This window comes from Acinonyx jubatus, chromosome A3 (genome assembly GCF_027475565.1).
Source record: "Acinonyx jubatus isolate Ajub_Pintada_27869175 chromosome A3, VMU_Ajub_asm_v1.0, whole genome shotgun sequence".
Lineage (NCBI taxonomy): Eukaryota > Metazoa > Chordata > Mammalia > Carnivora > Felidae > Acinonyx > Acinonyx jubatus.
The window spans coordinates 5831339-5838242 of NC_069388.1; positions in this window are offsets into that span (position 1 = coordinate 5831339).

The following is a 6904-nucleotide window of genomic DNA, read 5'->3' on the forward strand; positions in this document are numbered from 1 at the left end:
CCCAGCTCCGCCCACGTCTCTGGGCGCCGCGGGGGCCCAGGTGCCGTGGGCGATACGGCTTCTGCAGGGAGACTCCAGCCCACCCTGTGTTCGCTCCCGCTCCGGTCGTGGGGCCCTCGCTTCCCCCCTCGTTATCTCTGCATCCTATTAGATCCTGGCACAGGCAGCGGGCGGAGGTGGAAACGCCACACCAGCCTGCCTTTGCCCCGGTTGTTTACTGGGGAAATAAATAGAAAAAGAAACTCGGCAGAACAGATGCTTGGACCGACGCAGAGGCCCTGGGAGGCTCGCGGTGGAGTCGTCTTCATAAACAGACGCCGAGAGGAGCAGCCCGGAAAGTCTGTCCAAGCTCCAAACAAACGAGGACCCGGAGCCAAGCGTGAGGCCAGCCGGAAGGTCCCAGCCAGGGAGGGAGAGCCCTGGGGTGGGGGCGGTCCAACAGGACGCCCAGCCCTTTGCTCGCGCGTGGGGGCGGGGTGGGGGGAGTTGGAGGAGAGGGGTGGGGGGCGCCAACATCGGTATCTTCCGCTTGCTGCTTTTTAAAGGCAGTGTTGGAAAGAGGGCTGGGGGGACAGGTGTGCTGGTTGGCTCTGAGACCCTCCCCTCCCCAGACACCGGCATGCACTGTGCTTGGCCTGACAGTGGCCTGTGAGGACCTGATGGGTGCCCCTCCCCCTGCCCCCCCAAACCCACTCTGCTGCTGCAGCTACACCAGCCTCCAGGGCCTCCTTGGCTGTTCCGGAAATACACCAGTTCGCTCCTGCCTCAGGGCCCTTGCACCTGCTGCTCCCCCCCCCCCCCAGCAACACTCTTCCCACACACTGTCCTGCGCCTTGCTCCCTCACTTCCTTTAAGCTTCTGTCCCCTTAAGTCATAGGACTTTGGATGAGGCTTAGTTATGCGGCAATTAGCAACCCCAGACCCTCCGAGTCTGCGCACCGTGAAGGTTCACCTCTCACACACACTACATAACCCGTGTCATGGCCTGGGGGGCGCTGTCGGTCACTCAGAGCCCCAGGCTGACCCAGGCGCCTCTATTTGTATTTTCATGGTCACCGGAGCTGTGGGAAACGGCTCTGCAGTTCCTCCCAGAACTGGCACCTGTCACGTGTCTTTGGCCAAAGCAAGTCACAAGGGTCCGGAAGACATTTGGGGAACAGCTTCGTGTTACCCTGTTCCTGAGACACCCTGTGTCTGTGCCCCCCCCCCGCCCCCGCCGTGCCCTGGTTCTCTGCTGCGCCCCTCCCTACGTGACGCTGGCGACAGCTAGTTGCTTATTATTTCCTTCTCCCCCTAAAATCTAGGCCCCCGGAGGGCGGGCTCTGTCTGCTTTTGTTCGCTACTATACTGCAGCACTTAGAACACTGCCTGGTATACAGTAGGCACTCAAATAACATTTAGTCGCGTCGATCATAGTAGGATGGAGAGTTAATGTCTAAGGATGCTTACTGGGGGTGGGCACCATGCTGAGTGCTGTTCGTGGATTGACTCCTTCATTCCTATCTCGGGCCTATGGGGAGGCAGGGCTGCCGTGACCCCCGTTTTCCACACATGGACACTGAGGCTCAGAGGGGTCAAGACACTTGCCCGAGGCCACACAGCAAGTTAGTGGGCAGAGCCAGCCTCCTGACCTCTGAGAGGTCCTGCTGGGCCCAACTCCATGTGATCGGGGCAGAGAGTCACCGCACCAGCTGGATGCCCTGTGTGTGCGGGGACAGGGCCGCGGGAGCACGTGCAGAAGGCAGGGTCACAATGGCAGTGGCTCCGTCTTTATCACTCGCCGGGTACTGCGCTTAGTGGGGCACATCCCATTTCATGCTTACGAATCCCCCCTCCGCTCCTTCCTGGCCCCTCTCACCTGTGTGAGACTGTGACTAGGAGCCTCCGTTTGCCCATCTGTAGAGTGGGGGGGTGACCATCGTAGCTGCCTGACGGGGTTGTGAGGCTAAAATGCACTGACAGCGTGAAGTGTTCAATACGCAGGAGGAATCCCGGTTTCTAAGACCTCTTAGTGGCACCGAGCGTCTGTCCTAAAACATTCGGCGTCTGCAGGAGTCGGCACGTTCATCGCCTCGCTGTTTGCAAAAGCAAGAACGTTGCAAACACTCGAATATTCTCCGGTACTTGGAGTCGACCAGCGTTTTGCAGACACACAGCGGAAACCCGGGAGGCCGATGGTGGGAACGGGTACCAGCCGGGTACGCTGCGGGGGGAAAGCCGCGTGTGTTCCATAATCCCACTTCAGTAGATTATACTTTTGCCTTCTGTATTATACATTTCTGAAATGTTTAAACAGTTTATTTTATTTCTTTTTTTCACAGAGAGAGAGAGAGAGAGAGAGAGAGAGTGAGCTGGGGGGTGGGGGAACAGAGGGAAGGAGAGGAAGAGAATCCCAAGCAGGCTCCCCACTCAGCACAGAGCGCGACGAGGGGCTCAGTCTCACGACCCCGGGAATCACGACCTGAGCCGAAATCAAGAGTCGGACGCTCAACAGACTGAACCTCCCAGCCGCCCCTGTTTGGGTTTTTTGTTTTGTTTTTTTTTAAGGTAGGGGTTATTTTGTAGTTAGGGCAAATGGGAAAGTGTTGTGAGCCTCACATCATGCAAGTCAGTGAGGACCTGGGTATTGAAACTACCTTGAAAACTACCTCTCTTTATTAGGGCGGGAAGCCTTTCCCGAAAGCCGACGGTACGCAGGCCCCTGAGTCTCATCTGCCAGGATGGGGCATAAGCCAGACCAGAGTCTGAGTTTGTGCTCATATTGACCTACATTCTCATCACAACTCAAAGGTGATGATATTAATATTCACAGTGAAAGCAGTGGTAATAATAACGACAGTTAACGTTTACCGAGTGCTCACCCTGTGCCAGGACCTGTTCTCAACCCTTTAGATGCATCATCTCATTTAATGCTTCAACAGCCTATGAGGTAGGTAGGTAGCCACGCCCATCTTACAGATAGAGAAACTGAGGCCCAGAGAGATTGATAATTTGCCCGAGGTCACACAGCTAATAAGCGGCAGAAGTTGGTGAGGACGCAGGCATTCCAGCCACAGAGCCTTTGCGAGGAGCCCCCAGACCTGGAGTGAACCGTGTCCGCATCTGGGAGGCCGGGCTACTCTGAGGGAGGTTTTCTTGTTTCTGCTCCCATCTGCCGCATCTTGAATGGATCTTTTATTTACTTATTCATTTGTTTTCATGTTTATTTATTTATTTTTGAGAGAGAAAGAGAGGACAGGGGAGGGGCAGAGAGAGAAGGAAAGGCGGAATCCCAAGCAGGTTCTGCACCGTCCGCGCAGAGCCCGACGCGGGGCTCGAACCCACGAGCCGTGAGATCATGACCTGAGCCGAACTTAAGAGTCAGATGCCCAACCGACTGGGCAACCCAGGCGCCCCTTGAATGAATCTGTTAAACGAGATGCCGCATCCACCCCTTATCCGACGCAGCAGCAACGGAAGCCGTTGGTCACTGGAAGGCTCGTGGTTGTGGGGCCATCACCTGCGAGGTTGTCCACCCACATGTGATGACTGCTCTCCTCGGCCTGCTGCCCTGCTGCTCTCTTTCCGGAATCTACCTTGTCTGGACCACATGCTAATGAGCTAACTGAGAAGGTCTGACTTACTGGCAGCGTTTCTTGATGAAACCCACTTGCTCCATAGAAGAGCTGGCACGGGCAAAGAGACCTGAGTGACAGGACCGTGTGTGGATGCCAAGCGGCGTTGGGACCATTTAGTTCAAGGGGTTGTCCGGGTGCCAGCACCACCTCCACACGCGCGACTAGCGACCGCGCCAAAGCGTGTGGGTATGGTTTTCGAGGTCGTTGGGAGACGCGGCGTGGGAGGCAGGGACGAGGGGCCGACTCCCCTCAGGCCACGGGGACGGCCGCACCCCACGCGGATGAAGCGCCAGCGGGCTCAGCACCGGCCCGCGAGCGAGGGGAGCCTGGCGATGCCCTTACGAGGGGACCACGGTCAGACCTCCAAGACCCACTTGTGCTGCTTCCATTCGGCAGCGAATCAAGAGTTGCCCAAAACAGCAGGAATGAAGACTTTAAGAACCCACCCCTCCCCGCCCCCCCAGCTCCCTGAAGGAAGTTGTCACATCTGTGTGTGACGCCTGGAGCTGCAGCAGCATCTTGTGACCGCGAGGGGACAGCCCCATCTGCGGTCGATGGGGGAGAGCAAAAAGAGCCCGGACCCTTGGAGAGTTCCCAGGGACGCTGGTCCCAGGTGGGACCGCCTACCAGCGGCCGTCACATTCGGCGAGAAAAAGCCACTTTCTCCTTGTTCGATCCACTTCTACTTATGTAGTCTTCTAGTGTTTATTTTTGAGAGAGAGAGAGAGAGAGAGCGCGTGATTGGGGAAGAGGCAGAGAGAGAGGGAGACAGGGCATCCCAAGCAGGTTTCTCGCTGTCAGCACAGGCCCCGACACGGGGCTCAGTCCCACGAACAGTGAGATCGTGGGCTGAGTCGAAATCAAGAGTCAGACGCTCAACCGACTGAGCCACCCAGGTCCCCTGTTTGATCCACCTTTAATCGACTGCCCCGGGCCCTCTTGTCAGACGTACTCTCGCCTCCGGAATGGTCCCCGTGTCGCAGACCCACTGCGAGAATTAAGTGAGGCGAGGAGGCTTGTGAAGCTCCGAGCCAGTCCCCCGTCCGGTGGTGTCGGATACGCGTCAGCCCCACGTGGCTGGAACACGAAGCCCTTCCACATCGCCACCGCGATGACACGAGGGTAAGTCAGAGGCCCTCACGGAGCACGGGCCACGTTCAAGGCTCTGGTTCGCACGCGAGGTTGGCGCTCCATCCCCGTCCCCGTCCCCGTACGGGGGCATCGGAGGTGCTGGCTGATAATCTTCATCTTACACACCAGGAAGCTGAGGCACAGAGAGGGTGAGGAACTTGCCCCAGGCCCCCAGCAAGAACGCACTGGAGCTGGGGCTCGAACCAGGCCTACGTCCCGAGCTCCAGCGCGAGACGGCCCTGCCCCGCCCCGTCCCCGGTGGAGGCACTCCTGTAGGACCCGCGAGCCCTGCACAGGGACCTCGCCCTCGGCTCCTGGACGTCCCCAGCTCAGAGCTTCCACTCGTGTCTTGCCTCCTCCCTGTGTCTGCTTGGTCCCGAGGCGCTCCCCGGGGAGGCGGGCAGAGCCAAAAAACCCTGGCTCGCCTGCCTTGCTAATAGAACTAGAATGTTCTTGTCGAGATGGGTTTCTTTTGGGGATGGCCAAGCAAGCCACGTACTCAGCTGCTGGAGGCAGAGGACAAACACGATGTGTCATCGGGGACTCGGCCGCGGCAGCTGACACTTGTCCCTCGCTCTTCGGGGCCGGCTGTGCGAGGAGGAGACTGTTCTTAGGCCAAATCCAGCATCGCCGAGGGAGTTTTCATAATTGCTGATCACTCCGGGCTTCCCTCCCACGTTCCTGTCACTTCCCTTCTTCTCCCGAGGGGACTCGCAGGGTCAGCTTGCGGACCTCAGTCGCTGGGACGTCGCAGCCCCTCACCCTGTGGGGAGGGGGCCCTGGCGGGCTTCTCTGATCCCTTGACATCTCCTGCTTCAGGGAATCCCACAGACTGGGCGGAATCTGAGTCAGAAACCGTTTCTGGTTGCTCTTGAACATGATCCCCGGCTCTCTGTGGGTTTCCTTGGCCGGCGTCAACCTGGACGGCCAGTTCCCTCTGGAGCGCTAGACCCCAACACTAGTAACATCGCCTCCGAGCTCCCCCGGGGCTGCAGCGAAGGGAGAGAAGCCGGGAGGCGGCCACTGGGTCCCATCAGCCACAGCGCCGCGGCCCGCGGGTGCGGGTGCGGGTGACAGCATCCTGCAGGACGCGGCTCGCGTGCCTTATGACTCAGTGCGGGAGATAATTGCACACAGATCTGTTTTCTTTTTCTCCCTGTCTGGTTATCTGCAGCTCCAAGATACCCACCCTTCCCTGCACGATTTGCCCTCAGGCAAAGGTCTGTTTTGTTGTGTGCTTGTAAATCCCTGTCTTGATTTTCTCACCGTGTCCAGCCGCTGTGGCTTGTGGCGGGGAGGGGCACGTCTGCATTTTGGCCCCCTTGGACATCCCATCTTGGGGGTCTGGCTTCTTCTGTGCTAGTCACAGATGGATGACATCGTATTTTGGCGACTCAAGAGCAGGCGGAATACAGGACTCCAGGTGGGCTGCTGGGGGCTGGGGGTCCCGTCCTCACGTGCTGCCTTAGGCTGTGAAAGCCAGAGCGAGCAGGTGTGGCCTAAGGATTCTGCCTCCTGGGTCAACCCCATCAACCGTCTCCCTCTCTCTCTATCGCCATTTCAAGCCCCCTCGTATAACTTTCCCTGCTACGAGATGGCGTTGAATTTGACCAGAGTGTGACCAAGTCACAAATACATTCCCTTTGGAAATGTCCTCACTGTGCCTCTCCTTCTAGAGAGTCCACATTTTCAAGCAAACTAGAAGTCATTCCCTTTCAGCTCCTGTCTTTCTCCCGTCCTTCGGGCTGTTGGTTCGTTTTTTTCTTCCTACCGCCAGTTGGCATTAGATCCCATCTGATCGTGCATCTGACTTTCGGTTTGCTTCGGTTCCCTCCCACCGCGATGGCAGCATCGGGACAGATGCAGACCTGATGGGCGCTCTGCCCTCTGTGTCGAGAGCTGTACCCCGGGCCGTGCAGGAACTCAACTGGTACTTGGGGATCGATTGCATGGAGCCACTCACTAAATACGAATCAGTGACAGTCCCGTGGTGCATGTGGGGCACCGAGGTCAACTGTGACGAGTTGGGGACGGCTGGGTGAGACGCTGTGCTGTATACATGTTGCACGCCCGTGACCGTGTTGAACGGGTGGGGGGGGGGCGGGGAGCGGGCAGCGGGGCAGTCAGCGAGCGGGGCTCTGCGGTCCCTCCGTCTG